Source organism: Pteronotus mesoamericanus, unplaced genomic scaffold (assembly GCF_021234165.1).
Source record: "Pteronotus mesoamericanus isolate MK-2021 breed Mesoamerican mustached bat unplaced genomic scaffold, CSHL_Meso_final contig_130, whole genome shotgun sequence".
Lineage (NCBI taxonomy): Eukaryota > Metazoa > Chordata > Mammalia > Chiroptera > Mormoopidae > Pteronotus > Pteronotus mesoamericanus.
The window spans coordinates 15,648,945-15,664,604 of record NW_026555060.1 but is presented as its reverse complement, the minus strand read 5'-3'; the positions used below and the strand labels follow the sequence as shown (position 1 = coordinate 15,664,604).

At 37.0% G+C, this 15,660-nt stretch overlaps 1 protein-coding gene and 1 pseudogene across 9 annotated transcripts in view; both read left to right on the top strand.

Annotated features, from left to right (window-relative positions):
- Positions 1 to 15,660, top strand: part of KIAA1217 (KIAA1217 ortholog) — a 426,467-nt gene that overhangs the window by 68,800 nt on the left and 342,007 nt on the right. The window lies entirely within an intron of this gene.
- Positions 458 to 6,756, top strand: LOC129086241 (cytochrome b-c1 complex subunit 2, mitochondrial-like; annotated as a pseudogene).

The window sequence follows — 15,660 nt, the reverse complement described above, 5'->3', positions numbered from 1 at the left end:
ATCTTCCTTTGGCATGTCCTATACCCCTTATAAAGTAACCCCAGACTGGGACTACCTGAAGCTGGCCTTGGTTTATAGCTTGGCCTCTCCCAGGCACCTTCAAGCCTAGCAAGGGTAGCAGCCATCTGCAGATTGCTTTGTATCTCATGTTTTATGGCCCTTGACAGGGAACAGGCAGCAACTAACCTTGGCCTACACCTCTTAAGAGGCCCAAGTTAGCTTAAGTGTTCAAGTCCCTGTGGACACTTTCAGACTATGTGGAAGTAACAACGAACAGCTTCCAAAATCAACACACTGAAGAGACAGACTCAAAAGCACCATAATCTTGCTGAAGTGAGTCTTTCTCTATGAGGTCAGCCTCTGCACACACAGATACTCTGTTGTGGTCACTGTCAGTCCTTGCGGCTGAGTGCCCTGAGAGTAAATCCCTTCAGTTGACAGCAATCAACTACAACAGGAGGGTGCACACAGCCTACCTAAGGAGTGCTGAGAGCACCCAGTTCAGGTAACTGGGGAAGCTACACCACTGGGCCCTACAGTACACTTATAACCTATGGCCACTCTACCAAGACTGGAAGATACAGCAGCTCCACCTAATACATAGAAACAAACACAGGGAGGCAGCAAAATGAGAAGACAAACATGCCCCAAGTGAAAAAACAGAACAAAACTGCAGAAAAAGAACTAAACAAAATGGAGACAAGCAATCTACCAGATTTTAATCTACCAGGGTTCAAAACATTGGTAATAAGGATGCTTAATGAACTTAGGGGAAGTGTAGAGAAACTTAATGAGAACTTCAACAAAGATAGAGAAAAGATAAAAATGGAAATAGAAAACTATAAAGAAGCAGTCAGAAATGAAGAATATATTACAGGGAATCAACAATGAAGTAGATGAAGCAGAAGATCAAATCAGCCATTTGGAAGATAAGGAAACATAAAACATCCAATCAGAACAGCAAAAAGAAAGAAGAATCCCCCCAAAATGAGGATATTATAACAAGCTTCTGGGACAACTTCAAGCGTACCAACATTTGCAAAATGGCGATGCTGGAAGGAAAAGAAAGAGAGCAAGAAATTGAAAACCTGTGTGGAAAAAATGACAGAAAATTTTCCTAATGTGGTGAAGATTAACCCAAAGAGGCCTATGCCAAGACACATGATCATAAAAATACCAAAGTTTAAAAACAAAGAAAGAATCTTAAAAGTAGCAAGAAAAAACAGTTACTTGCCTACAAGGGAGCTCACATAAGACTGTCAGCTGATATCCCAACAAAAACTTCGCAGGCCAGAAGGGATTGGCAAGGACTATTCAAAGCGATGGAAAGCAGGGACCTACAACCAAGATTACTCCACCAAGAAAAGCTATCATTTAGGATCAAAGGACAGGTAAGGTGCTTCCCAGATAAGAAAAACCGAAAGGAATTCATCACCACAGAACCAATATTACAAGAACTGTTAAAATGGTCTTCTTTAGGCAGAAGAAAGCAGGGGAATATTTAAAAATATGAATAATAAAATGGCAATAAATCTATCAACAATTACCATAAATGTAAATGGATTAAATGTTCCAATCAAAAGACTTATGGAGCCTGAATATATAAGAAAACAAAACTTTTATGTATGTGGTCTAAAAGAGACTCACTTCAGATTGAAAGACACACAAAGACTGAAAGTAAAGATATTTCATAAGAATGGAAACAAACAGGAAAATCTAGGGTAGCAATACTTATACCTGACAAAATAGACTTTAAAACAAAGGATATATAACAAGAGACAAAGAAAAACCCAGCAAATCTACTTCTTGGTATTTATCTGAAAAACACTCAAAACACTAAAGCAAAAAACATATACATCCATATGTTTATTGCAGCATTATTTACAATAACAAAAATGTGGAAACAACTTGTGTCCATCAATAGAGGAATGGATAAGGAAGTGGTGCATATACACAATGGGATATGACTCAGACATGAAAAAGAATGAAATCTTGCCATCTGCAGCAACATGAATGGACCTAGAGGGTATTGTGCTGAGTGAAATAAATCAGACAGAGGAACACAAATGCCATATGATTCCACCTATATGTGGAATCTAAAAAACAAAATAAATGAACAAGCATAACAGAAACAGACTCAGATACAGAGAATATTTGGATGGCGAGAGCAGGCTTGGGGTGATGAACGAAAAGGTGAAGGGATTAAGTAGAAGTTGATAGCTACAGAATAGATACAGGAATGTAAAGTACAACATAAAGAATATAGTCAATAATATTATAATAAATATATATGGTGTCAGCTGGGTACTAGGTGTATCAGAGAGACCACTTAATAAGTCATATAATCCTTAATCACTGGGTTATACACCTGAAACCAGTATAATATTGTGTGTAAATTGTAACTGAAAAATAAAAATTTACTGGAAGCAAATTATATTAATTAATTAACAAATAAATATAAAAGAACTATTATATGATCCAGGATTCCACTTCTGGGTGTTTATCCAAAGGATCTATAATCAGGATCTTGAAGAGATACCTGCACTCTCATGCCCACTACAGCATTATTCACAATAGCCAAGATATGGAAACAACTCAAATGCTCATTGATTAATGAATAGATAAAGATAATGTGATATATATACATATATACAAAAGAATATTAATCAACCTTAAAAAAGAAGGATATTGTGCCATCTATGACAATGTGAATTGACATGAAGAATGTTATATTAAGAGACATAATACTGCAGTACTGCATGATCTCACTTATATATGGAATCTAAAATAAACAAACTTACAGAAACAGAGAATAATGGTGGTTACCAGAGGCTGGAGGTGGTAAGAGAATGAGGACATGATGGTCAAAGGGTATGTATTATGGTTCTTCAGAGAAGAAAACCAAGAAGATCTATAGAGAGATATATAAGAAGAGATTTATTATAAAAATTGGCTCATGTGAGTATGGCAGCCAAGAAGTCCCACAACCTGCCATCTACAAGCTGGAGAACCAGGAAAGCCAGTGGTATAACTCTGTCTGAGTCTGAAGGCTTCAGAAACAGTTATGTCCAAGGACAGGAGAAAATGAATGTCCAGGTTCAAGCAAACAGAACAAGTTTGCCCTTCCTCAGAGCTTTTGTTCTATTCAGTCCCTCAGCGGCTTAGATGATACCTACTCATAGTGGTGCGGGCAACTGTCTTTACTCAGTCTACCAATTCCAGAAATAATGTTTTAACAGTTCTTTGGGCATCCCTTAGTTCAGTGGAATTGTTACATAAAATTAACCAACACAGGGTACAAAGATTCAGTTATGCAAGATAAATAAGTTCTAGGGATCTATATAGTATAGTTCCTATAACTAACAATACTGTATTCCATACTACACTTAAAATTTGCTAAAAGAATAGATCTTTTGTTAAGTTTTCTTACCACATACAACAAAAATAATATTTTTAATATAAAATAAAATAAAATGAAATAATAATATATTGTATTAGCAATATAATATAATATGTAATAAATTTATATTATATAATTTATATAATATAAAATAAAATAATAATAATATTTTATAATAGCAATTATAAAACAGGGGTGGGAGAAAATTTGGGGAGGTAATGGATATGTTCATGGCTTTGATGGCAGGGATAATTTTATAGGAGTATACTTGTCCCCAAACTCACTGAGTTGTATACATTAAATACATACAGCTTTTTACATACAAATAATACCTCAATAAAATGGTTTATTGAGTTTGAACTAGAAAGTGACCAAGAGCAAAAGTTTGATCCAGATATTAAGAACCAAGTTTTGATTTGGTTGTTAATATCTGATAGATCTAATACACATCTGACACCATATATATTTATTATAATATCATTGACTACATTCCTTTTTTAAAAAAAATTGTATTTCTTTATTTCAGAGAGAAAAGAAGGGAGGGAGAAAGAGAGGAAGAGAAACATCAATGTGTGAGAGAAACGTTGACTGGTTGACCCTTGTTCACCCCCGAATGGGGACTTGGCCCGCAACCCCTGCATTTGCCCTGACAAGGAATTGAGCTGGTGACCTTTTGGTTCACATGCTGCCTCTCAATCCACTGAGCCACAGCAGACAAGGATATTGACTATATTCTGTATATTATACTTTATATTCCTATGACTATTCCGTAGCTACTGACCTCTGCTTCTTAATCCCTTCACCTTTTCACTCATCACCCGAAACCTGTTCTCACCAGACAATCATCAAAATGCTCCCCGTATCGTACATGACAGTGATTGGGTTGGGAGAAAAAAGACACTATTTACTAAATTGAAATTAAAGTTTGGTCATAAAAAAAGTTCCTTCATTTCTCCTATCCAGAGTCAATATACCTGCCAAACAGAGGACATTTTCACCCAGGACAAAGTAGATCCTGTGCATATACATGGGCTTCCCTATTCTATGAGGACAATGCAGTCTCATAGGAATGTAATATGGGCCCTATATGTAATTTTAAATTTTCTAGTAGCTACATTAAAAAGTAAAAAGAAACCAGTAAAATTAATTTTAATAATATATTTTATTTAACCTAATATATCCAAACTATTAGTTTAGCATGTGATCACTATTTTTAAATGTTAATAAAAAGTGTTTTTTAATGTTAATGAGATTTTTTTTTGCCCTTTTCTTTTCAAAATCAAAGCTCAATTGAGCTTTGTACTTCAAACACAGCTCAATTGAGACATTAAATCTTCACCAGAAATACTTGGTCTATATTTAAATTTCATAAAATTTACAAGTGAAAATATACATTTACATGTTCCAGTTGTTCCAAACATACCTAGAACTTTTCTAGTAAGTGAATTAAGTATCAGTTTTCAAATTTAAGTTTGTCAATTGAAGGGTCCAGACTAGGTGATCTCTTTCTGGTCTAATCATTTATGGATTTTTTTTTTTTTTTTTTTTTTTTTTTTTTTGCTAAATTACATGATTCAGGATTCTTGGACATGGGCTTTATGTAGGTAAGATAGTGTGAAGGCATTGTCCTCATTGCCCTTTGTCTAGAAAGATGAGGACAGCAACAGATGGGTCACATAGAAGAAAAGGAGAAAGAATGAAGACTCTGCCAAGGAGATGCTAAGACCTATTGTTAGAAAGAAAGATAAAAAAGAGAAATAGGTCTGCTACCATCTTGCTTTCCTAAAACTGGCAGTGACTGTGGGTCAGAGCAATTTTGGGCCAGGAAGCTGCTAACCTGGCTCTGGTCCATCTCAAGATTTTTTCCATCAAAGTTGCTCCCAAAATGAAAGCCACAACTGCCCCTGCAGGAGTGCCTCCACATCCTGAGGACCTGGAGTTTACCGGATTACCAAATGGTTTAGTGATTGCTTCTTTGGAAAACTTTGCTTCTGCATCAAGAATTGGTTTGTTCATTAAAGCAGGCAATAAGTACAAAGACTCTAAAAACTTAGGAACTTCTCATTTACTTAATCTTACATCCAGTCTGTCTATAAAAGGAGTATCATCTTTCAAGACAACTTGTGGAATTGAAGCAGTTGGTAGTAAATTGACTTCAGCAAGGGAAAACATTGCCTCCACTGCGGAATACCTACAGGGTGATGTCAATATTCTAATGCAGTTCCTGCTCAATGTCACCAATAGCACCTGAATTTTATTGTTGGGAGGTAGCTGCCCTTCAGTCTCAGCAAAGGATTGACAAAGCTGTGGCTTTTCAGAATCCACAGGCTCATATCATTGAAAATTTGCATGCTGCAGCTGACCAAAATGCCTTGCATTGTCTGGACTATAGGATTGGAAAGGTGACACCAGATGAGTTACATCACTATGTTTAGAACCATTTTACAAATGCAAGAATGGCTTTGATTAGACTCAGTGTGAGGCATCCTATTCTGAAGCAAGTTGCTGAATGGTTTCTGCACATGAGGGGTGGGCTTGGTTCATCTGGTGCAAAGGCCAGATACCGTGGAGGTGAAATTGGCGAACAGAATGGAGACAGTCTAGTCCATGCTGCTTTTGTAGCAGAAACTACTGCCACAAGAAGTGCAGAAGCAAATGCATTTAAGTGTTCTCCAGCATGTCCTCAGCGCTGGGCCTCATGTTAAGAGGAGAAACAATGCCACTAGCCCTCCGTACCAAGCTGTCGCCAAAGGGATTCACCATCCTTTTGGCATTTGCACTTTTAATGCTTCTTACTCAGATTCTGAACTCTTTGGGATTTACACTCTCTAGCAGGCTGCAGCTGCTGGAGATGTTATCAAGGCTGCCTACGACCAAATTAAAACAATTGCTCAAGGAAATCTTTCCAATACAGATGTCCACGCTGCCAAGGACAAGCTGAAAGCTGGGTACCTAATGTCGGTGGAGTCTTCTTAGGGTTTCCTGGATGAAGTCAAATCTCGGGCCCTTATTGCTAGTTCAAACATGCCACCATCCACAGTCCTTCAGCATATTAACTTGGTAGTTGATGCTGGTAAGAAGTTTGTTTCCAGCAAGAAGTCAATGGCAGCAAGTGGAAATTTGCAGCGTACACCTTTTGATGATGAGCTGTAGTACTGAAACACACTGCATGAAAGAGCCGGACCTTTTCTCAACCCAGAGCAACAGACACACAAAAGTCACAAGTCTATAATGTAACATTTATCATTTTTTTCAGTAAGGTGAAATATCTTAAAAAGTATAAATGCGGGTAACTGTTCCCAGCTAACCTAAAGTCAGTAAACCATTCTAAGTGTTCAAAAAAAAATGCTACTGAAGACAGGAGGACAGAATAACTGTCAACCTTGAACACCTGAGAGTTTGTAAAGAATAAATCAGTATGGCCTTTCATGGTATCGGGTAATCGAGAATAGTTACTGAAAAACACAATTTTTCTTTTGCGTTCAATACAAAAAAAAAAAAAAGACTGAAAAAAACACCTGACTACTGTTCTTGATACTAAAAAATGGATATACATATAGAAAGTGAAAAAGAATTTATTACTAATGTCAAAGACCAAAAATACAATAATTTCATTTCAGAGGAAACACATTAATCTAACACATGCTGAAACTGTTTCCTTACACTATTAAAAAGCAGAGAGGAGAAATAGCAAGGAGCAAGTTACTGGTTGTCTCAGGTAGATCCCTTAGGGTTGAGAAGAACAGAGATTTGCAGTTTTCCTTTGCTGGAGAAAGTGTAAAGTGAAATAGGGAAATAAGGAGGGAAGTGTCTCCATAGCTGTAGAGAAACACTTAACGGAACAAGAGAGCCATTCAGGATGCAGCTGGAATGTAGCGGCCCTCTGGACACCACAGCTATAGTGACTGGGTTAGCTTGTCATCCCTTAGCAACAGATGCCCATTTCTCCCCAGGCTGTGCTCTACCATTCTGGAGACTCAGTGACCTTCTGCTTCTGCTTCTACTTATTTTGCTGCTGTAGTTCACTAACTACCCCTTCCTATGTTTCGTATATTCAGTCTTACTGAGACCCAGGCTTTGGACTGGTTCATCCAGTCACTGCTGAGGTAGAGCACATGGATGTATCTGGCCTCCTTCTTTGCTAGCAGCAAGCATTTGGATCAGGAGCTGACTGCTGATAAAAACAGCTCTGGCTAGGATCTCAGGATCATGTGTTGCAGAGCTCCTACCTGTCATAAAGAACTCCTGGTTTCATCAGACATCAGTTCTGGGCATGGCAGACATTCAACAGATCATAACATCTCAGCAGACTTAAGGTCAAATCTGTAATTTAACTCTGTAACAATTAATGCATGTTAGCTATCTGCATCATTCGATTAGATCTAAATGTACATAATCTGCATAGAAAGTGAGAAAACAAAGGCTCCAGCAATAAATAACTAGAATTAATCAGAAAAAGTTTTATTAAATAAATAATTTTATTTTTATTTATACATACATTCAAATCTTAAAGTACTTTTTAATATTCAGTGAGGGACTAAATTTTAAAAGTTTGCATCTCATTTTGTCAATCACCTAGGACTCATCAGTAATTCAGAAGCCTTTAATTGATTGATGTTAGAAAACTGAGCAAATGAATATTTATGTAGCATCTTTTGTAAAGCAAAAGGCAAAGGGAGCTAAAGAAGACACTAAGCAAAAATTAATGTAGAATGAGCCCTGCTAAGAGCAAAGGGGTGCACATTTTAAAATGTGTTTGCAAGTCTTACATCTCGTACTTTTATGGTTCTTTGCAAAGATGGGAGGGGCAATTGTTATTGACTAAATTTTGTGATTTGTGTAAATTCACAAAGAAAAAGTAGTATAACATGTGACTGACCTTTTAAGAAACAAAGAAATTCTGGTGTGTGGACTAGCAACACAAAGCAGGATGTGTAATCAGTATCTTTACTGAATAGATAGGAAGGAGGTGATGCATTATTGAAAGATGTCTTTTTATAGGTCTGACTTGAAATGGCAGGATTTGGAATACAATGGCAGATCAAATATCTTTAGGACCATTTCCTACAGTCCTGATATTTTTAGATGCTTTGTGCTTACCTCTTCCTTAGGTCCTCTGAGCCTGCCTTTTAGTGTCCTCCAAGTGACTGGGTGTATCTGCTTTTCTCTCTTTAACTCCACCTCTCCCCTTCCTCACTCACATCCTTTATAATTTATATATCCTGCATCTTCATGAGTTTTCCAGTCCCAGACAAAGATCTATTTACAATTGCCAAATGGTCACAATGGTTCCATAAACAGGGAACTTATCTGAGTTAATGATTATCATCTTATTTGGGTGTTCATACAGATCAAAGAATGCTTTAGAACTTGGTTTCCTATGAAACTGAACATTTTAGAGGTTCTATTTTGGAGCTACACAGAGAGAAGAACACAAGCCAAGTCTCCCCCAACATGAACCAGCTCATGTTCCAGGAGTCTACACCTGCAGTTTGTATTTATTTTGTCTCTGACACATCTCCAGCAGTTGCCTAAATAGGTCCTGAATTGTTAAAAAATCGGGATAACAATTTTAAACAATTTGGTCAAGGATAACTGTTACGTTCTTTATTGTCTACTTCACTATGACTTCACGGCCTTACTCAAAAACTCATCCAGGTGTTTATTTTCTGAAATTAATCAGAGACTTACATTATAATTAAGCATTGTACATACCCATCTACATGAGACTCCTACAAGAGCTATTCTTGCAATTAATCGTTATTAAAAAATCACAGAAAAAAGACTTCAACAAAGGCAAAGCCAGAAAATAAGTGTTTACTGAGTATCGAACGTATGAACTTATTTATTTTTCTCCCTTCCCTTCCCTTCCCTTCCCTTTCTTTCTTTCTTTTTGCCTTTGTGGGGAATTTAGCATTTACCTAATGAAAACAGACAAACATCTACATGTATGTAATAAGAATCAGCCATTATGTTTTGCATTTGTAACATTTGATCAGGAGAGGTACAATGATGAGGTCACATAGACATTCCCCCTCCACGTAATTTTTTTTTTTTAGCACCTCTCAAAGTATTAGGTAGTTTGAAGAAAATTCAGAAGCTACTCATTCTCACTTATGAGCTACATTTCTAAGAAAATCTAGGCACTGCCACAGGAATGTCAATTTGATCTGCAGAGGAACTAGGTCCTTTATTGGGCACAATATGATCATTATCAAGCATTTCTTAAATCCCTGGTTGAAATATCAAACAAGGAGAATACCAGTGCTCCAATCTTTGTCCGATAAACCTGGTGGGAGGAGATTGGCAGGATGACCCATCTTTCCACCTCCCAAAAGGCCCCCCCACCCATCTCTCATAAATGAAGAGAGAAAGAAGTCACAAAACACATAGCGTAAAAAGAGAGAGTTGCCTAGAAAATATTTGGTACTTCTATAGGAATTTGAGAGCTGCTCTGTCTCTTCAACATCACACACTGCAGCTTGCAAATTTCAGGGCACTAAAGAATCACTTAGAGAGCTTGTTAAAAAAAAAAAAAGTCCCTGGAGGTTCTGATTCCAATTCAAAAGATTTGGTGAGGCCCCAAGGTCTGCGGTTTTAATTATCCTTTCCCTGTAATTCTGGAATGGTATGAATAATAGCTTCTGCTGATTGATAAATGTGTAACATCTTGTTCTTTTTACCTGTGTTTTCATTGTGGAGATCACACAAGCATCCTTGTTTCCTTTTGCTAGTTTGCAAATTTAATATTTTTATTTTTGTAATTCAGTGGGGATGAAGGAATGAAGAGTGGCTTGTCTTTATTTCTCTAAACACACTTTGTTTTGTAGAAAAAGAAAGACTCTTCAAAGTGACCTACACTGTCAATTCTCTAGAGAGCTATTCCTAAACTTGAAAGCACCACTTTGGGAATTCTTGGAAGGGTCCAGTTAATATATCTGAGCTTTGAGGAGTAGGTTGTCCAAAAATGTGATGTTGTCTAAACAGTAGTAAAATAAATAGTCATAATGTCAGAGAAGAATGTTGAGCAAAATCAGTATCATTAGTCATTTAAAAAAAAAAAAAAACTTTCTACTCCATGTTTTAATTCATTTTTTGATTATATATTTTAGAAAATACAAAAAAAAAAGTACTAAACTTAGTATATGTATTGCCAAAACACTGATTTTTTAAATATAAGGTTAAAATATGTTTCAAATATAAATAGTTGCTTTCGCGCATGTAAGTCCAAAAGAGCTAAGGGTAGTCTTCTGTTTTCTAAAAATAAGTTGCCTTTGAATAAAAACCATATATGGAATACTTATCCCCTAAAAGATATTTTTTCTTTTTTGGTTTTAAATTACTAAAACTATTTTGCATTCTTAACTACAGCATTCATTACTATGAATAGATTTAAATTTTTTCTTCACATATTTGAACTGAGTTTTCTTGAACACTTATGTAGTATTATGTAGAATTGCTACTTCTGATGCTAATATTTTACATGTAAATAGAGATGGGTTTCTAAAGCTAAAAAGAATTTTAAAAAATTAAAGTTAAATTTAATGTCTTTCCCATTTATTTCTTTTTAACTGCAATGAGAAAAGATTCATACTATTTTTTATTTGAATGTATGTTTCCATTGCTGTGAAATGTTCCTTCTGACCTCAGACCTTAATTTATTCGTGTGTCTTAAAATAATATGGAAACTTCAGTGAGTTTTTATTTTTGTTGACAAGAGATAAACTCACTCTGTGCTAATCTTGAGGTTTTGTGCATACCCTGCTTCCTGCCTGGCATTGCATTTCCTCATGCAAGCAGAGTTAAAGTCTCCCTGCTTTTATAGACACATGGTGTCGAATGATTTGATAGAACTGACAATTTACAATAGGGTATAACATCAACAACAGATTTTACCTCCTCAATAACAATATTTTTTTTCATGTAAGAAAATAGAGGCAGCTTATTTATAAACAGATATTGGATTTTGTGTGTGTGTTTGAAGCATCTAGAGGTAAAAAAAAAAAAACAAAAAAAAAACAAGGACAGATTTTTCTTTTACATAGAACTGAAAGATATTACATATTTTTCTAAAACATACATAAACATTGTTTTAGAAGGCAGTAAGATCTTGTTCATCGTGTGTCCCTGTTTAAGAAAAGAGCCAACTTTGAGAATGCATTTAAGAGAATGGACAAGTCTTGCTTTCCTATCTCCCAGGAGCTAGCCTGATTCTAGTTCCGTCAGGGACTGTGGGCCAGACCAGAGAAGATCTTCAGGGACAGAAGAACTTGTTTAGAAGCAATCCTGGAGGTTCTGCTGATTTTCAGGTCTACTCCCCCTCCCCTTCAACTACTCTTCCGTTCAGTTGTCTGGATGGAGTTGAGGTATGAGAGCTCTCACTTGCCAGGAGCAGAAATCAACATATATTGGCCTAAGGGTGGGATAGGCTAGGGTAAAGATAATCTATTAATTATGCAATGAAATGACTAGGGATAGATCAGCCTCAGGCATGGCTGCACCCATGGAAGCTGCCATCTGGAATCTCTTCCCCTCCCTCCATCTCTAGGTTCTTTGTGTCTTTCTAGGTTCTAGGTGGCTTTATTCTCAATAACTGAATAATCTGATAGAATTGACAACCTAAAAAGGGCATGAAGTTCTCAATAATTGTGACTGGAGATTATTTTCTCTCCCAAGAAACACCAAGGCAAGGCTACCTGGGTGCAGTCTTGTAAACTCTGGGTTCCAGTTCACACTTGGGACAGCAAAGCATGTTATCCAAAGTGGCCAAGAATAAGATGAACCAAAGAGTGAGGCTTGGAAGACAGGAGAAGCTGCAGTCAGACCTCCAGGTCCTGGAGGTGAAGGCCAAGGGCCAGAAGCCAGGTGTGCTTGGAGCTGAGCTGGGAAAGAGATGAAGGCAGGAGGCAGGCACACTTGGGGCTGGACTTAGGTACAGGAATGCCCCAGTTCTCGTATCTATTTTTGCTTACTTTGGTTGTGGAGCGTTGGCAAAGAGGTTACTAAAGACAGACATCACATACTTTACAATTTCACACTAGTCTAGGCAACTCAGATTGAACTTTACATATTTTAACTCATTGAATAAAAACCTAATGTTAAGGATAAAGAGACAGAAGCTTTTTAAGAGACTAAGAAAGTTGCCTAAGGTTACTTGCCTCAGGCACAGCTAGCATCTGTCCAATGGAGAGGTTTTCCTGGAGTTCATTCATTGAACATCTGGTATACTCATATGCCTAGCATTCTTCAGGGTTCTACAATACAAGCTGGAAGAAGTATGCCCCACCAATCCAATGCCTTGTGATACCTGTCTAACAGAGGCACAGTGCTTAGGGAGTGATACCATCTGGGAGTATGTACTTCATGAGGACTTAAAGGCTCTCTGGAGAGAGAAGGCTTTTTATCTCAGAGAAGAATATGGCTGCTTTCCTCCACACTTAAATTCCCCCTAGATTTTGCACAGGGTAACACTGAGGGTTCTTTGCTAAATGTACTGCTACCTTTTTGTGTCCACTTACCAGAGAATCATAGCCTACATAGACCCAAGGGAAGGATTTAATATGATTTCTTCACTTTATAGGTTAGGAAACTAAGGGCCAGAGAAGATGAATGGACTACTGGAGGTCATACATGGGTTAATGGCAGTGCTAAGACTTAATTATAATTCCAAATCCTGTGTTCTTTCTATATGAACCCCAACCATTTAAGTTTCATGTTTAAATATCCAAACAGAAGTCCTTTATTGTTAATCAAAGTAGTCAAGCTTATGTGACTAGGTCAGATCTAACATTTCAGCTCAGAATAGCTTTCTTTCCTTTTTGTCTTCCTCCCCCCCCCCCCCCCCACTTTCTTCTTAGCTTCCACTGTCTCGGGAATGCTTTGGTTCTTGGATATGGACAATAAAACTGTCTCTGTTGCAGTCTCTCAGTCTCTTGCTCTCTCAGCATTTAGTGTATCATGCAATGAGTGTATGATTTTCTTCTGATGTGCTTTTATGTATTTTAAACTCTGGTTTGTAGAGTGTACAATTGCTGTAAATGCCCAGATTGCAAATGGAAGCACAATGTTATAAAAATAAAATGTTATTATTGCAGTAAATATCCACAGAGAATGAATGCCCATTCCCACCTTCATTTCCTTTCTTTCTCATTTACTGGGTAAGTACTTAGCTTTTTAAAACCTTTCCATGTGAATCAGTATGTAAAGTATTTGTTGTATGTGTCCAAACAGAAAGTTAAATTACAAAAAATTCTTATTTTGTGAAATAGAATTTTCTCTTTATGCATGAAGTAAACAGTGGCTTTAAGTGTAATGACGGTCTTTACAAAAGAGAGATTATGTTACCTCTGTGAGGCTTCCAAATCCCCCTCTCATCCAGCATATCTCCTTTTGGACTAAATAAGGCAGAACATATTATGCCTTTTTCATCTATTGTCTGACACTTAAATAAACTTTACTGTCTTGTACTTCCTATTCCCTTAAAAAAATAAAAGTCTCTTGGTAAAGAAAGATTGTACTGATTTGTTCTAAACACAATGCCAAATCTTTTAGTAAAAAGAGAAGACTCTAAGTTTGTGATTTTTTTCACATTAAAAACATTCTGTCCCTAGAAATTGTAGAAGGCTTGCAAGATTTTTCAATAATGAATACAAAAATCTCAAATGACGAGTATAGAAAAAAAAATTCACTCATTCTAGAGTTAAAAATAAACCTGAGAACAGTTTTGTTTGAAAAAAAGTAAATCCTTAAAGGTCTACAAGGCTGACTTTAAATGGTGTCTGCTGAGTGCAAATCCACTCTTCTTGGGTTTAGGGCCTTTTGTCGCATTCATGAATGGTTACCCTTAAGTCAGTTGGCTCATCGCAGTCCCCTTTATCCTTTCCCGCATGAAGTCTGGCTGTGGGGGTGTCTGGTTCACTCTGAGGTTGATTGACTACAGCTGGCCTTAGAAGCAAATGTCCCTTCATATAACATGAAGAATTGCAAATTCCGATACCCCAGGATTCCCCAACAGCTGAAACAGCAGCCAGGAAAGAGTTAGTTTATGCTTTTGAGGGTAAGAATACCACTTGCGGTTATGTCTGTCTGGAATCTTATTCTGTGTTTTCTAGAGACATTTAACTTTAAACACTAGAAGTAATGAAAATATATACTGTGGTTACATGGTACTATACTTCTTTCAGAAGGAGCTTGGAGTTTTACACATTTTTATTTTTTATTTTACCTTGATTTTAGGAATAAAGTAATATAAATAAATACACATAATTTATAGAGATGGGAAGATTGAGCCAGTAAATAATTGTCCTATTATAATCTAATCAAGATTGGGAGTTGAGTGAATTTCACTGATCTGTACATTGTTCTTGAACTTCTGTCCTCCCTTTGCTAGATCACTGCCTTTTCACTGAGCACTTTATTATCTGATTATAGCCCTGGAAGGACTGGGGCTTTGGAACTAGCTGACGATGTTTCAGTCCTGGCCCAGTGATGTCTCAGCTGTGTGACATTGAGCTCCCTACTCAAAGCCTTTGTTTGTTCATTATTTTTTTTTAAATTCCTATTTCTCTGGTTATTGGGGATATTAAATGAATAATATAAGAACAGTTAGTGCCCTGTGATGCCACTTACATGAGGCACCTGGAGGAGTCAAATTCACAGAGACAGATAATAGAATGGTGGCTTTCAGGGGCTGATAGGAAGGAGAGTGGGGAGCTATTGTTTAATGGGTACAGAGTTTAAGTTTTGCAAGATGAAAAGAGTTCCGCATATGGATGATGGGGTGGTCGCACAGCAGTGTGAATATGTTTGTTTCCACTGAACTGCACATTTAAAAATAGTTAAGATGGTAAATTTCATGTTATATGAATTTTCCACAACTGAAAAATAAAAGTACTTGGTACATTGCCAGGCAACTTTTAACATGCCACTTCTGCATTCTATCTTAGTCTTTCTTTTTGCCCTTGACAAATGGCTGACAGCCACTGGAGATCTGATCAGGGATATCAGGAACTCCGAGTGGGACTACTTGGGTAAATACACATAAGAGATGAGGTTAGGTCCACTGCTTAGAACAACAGAATCACAGACTGTCAGGAATGACTTGAGATCAGAGGATATCTAAGTCCCACATTTTGATGTTAAACACAAGAAAACTGAGGTCTAGAGAAACTGGGGTTTTAGCCTAAAATTACAGAGCAAATCAGTAGCAGAGCTAGAACCAAAACCCAAGATTACTAAATCCCAGTTTGCGTCCCCCCAAA